Source organism: Triticum urartu, chromosome 2A (genome assembly GCF_056163025.1).
Source record: "Triticum urartu cultivar PI428250 chromosome 2A, HENAU_Tu73, whole genome shotgun sequence".
NCBI lineage: Eukaryota > Viridiplantae > Streptophyta > Magnoliopsida > Poales > Poaceae > Triticum > Triticum urartu.
Window position 1 is genome coordinate 696,602,050 of NC_141874.1, and position 1,800 is coordinate 696,603,849.

Sequence of the window (1,800 nt, forward strand, 5' to 3'; positions counted from 1 at the left end):
AGGTGGGGCGCCCCCACCCCTAGGGTTTCCAACCCTAGGCGCAGGGGAGGCCCATGGGGGGCGCACCAGCCCATCAGGGGCTGGTTCCCCTCCCACTTCAGCCCATGGGGCCCTCCGGGATAGGTGGCCCCACCCGGTGGACCCCCGGGACCCTTTTGGTGGTCCCGGTACAATACCGATTACCCCCGAAACTTTCCTGATGACCGAAATTGGACTTCCTATATATGAATCTTCACCTCTGGACCATTCTGGAACTCCTCGTGACGTCCAGGATCTCATCTGGGACTCCAAACAACTTTTGGGTTACCGCATACTAATATCTCTACAACCCTAGCGTCACCGAACCTTAAGTGTGTAGACCCTACGGGTTCAGGAGACACGCAGACATGACCGAGACGACTCTCCGGTGAGTAACCAACAGCGGGATCTGGATACCCATGTTGGCTCCCACATGTTCCACGATGATCTCATCGGATGAACCACGATGTCGAGGATTTAATCAATCCCGTATACAATTCCCTTTGTCTATCGGTACGATACTTGCCCGAGATTCGATCGTCGGTATCCCGATACCTCGTTCAATCTCGTTACTGGCAAGTCTCTTTATTCGTTCTGTAACACATCGTCTCGTGATCAACTCCTTGGTCACATTGTGCACATTATGATGATGCCCTACCGAGTGGGCCCGGAGATACCTCTCCGTTACATGGAGTGACAAATCCCAGTCTCGATTCATGCCAACCCAACAGACACTTTCGGAGATACCCGCAGTGCACCTCTATAGCCACCCAGTTATGTTGTGACGTTTGGTACACCCAAAGCATTCCTATGGTATCCGGGAGTTGCACAATCTCATGGTCTAAGGAAATGATACTTGACATTAGAAAAGCTTTAGCATACGAACTACACGATCTTGTGCTAGGCTTAGTATTGGGTCTTGTCCATCACATCATTCTCCTAATGATGTGATCCCGTCATCAATGACATCCAATGTCCATGGTCAGGAAACCGTAACCATCTATTGATCAACGAGCTAGTCAACTAGAGGCTTACTAGGGACATGGTGTTGTCTATGTATCCACACATGTATCTGAGTTTCCTATCAATACAATTCTAGCATGGATAATAAACGATTATTATGAACAAGGAAATATAATAATAACTAATTTATTATGGCCTCTAGGGCATATTTCCAACTCTACTTTGAAGCACAAGTGTCGTAAAAGGATAGTAACATTGTCCCTTCTCTCTTTTTCTCTCATCATTTTTTATTTGGGCCTTTTCTCTTTTTTTATGGCCTCTTTTTATTTGGGCTTCTTTGGCCTCTTTTTTTATTTATTTTATTTTTCGTCCGGAGTCTCATCCCGACTTATGGGGGAATCATAGTCTCCATCATTCTTTCCTCACTGGGACAATGCTCTAATAATGATGATCATCACACTTCTATTTTTCTTACAACTCAATACTTAGAAAAAAATATGCATCCGGTGGTGTATCGGGATATGCAATATGACAATGACGGAGTGTGTCATGATAAATGGAACGGTGGAAAGTTGCATGGCAATATATCTCAGAATGGCTATGGAAATGCCATAATAGGTAGGTATGGTGGCTGTTTTGAGAAAGGTATATGGTAGGTGTATGATACCGGCGAAAAGTGCGCGGTATTAGAGAGGCTAGCAAAGGTGGAAGGGTGAGAGTGCGTATGATCCATGGACTCAACATTAGTCATAAAGAACTCATATACTTATTGCAAAAATCTAGAAGTTATCAAAGCAAAGTATTACGCGCATGCTCCTA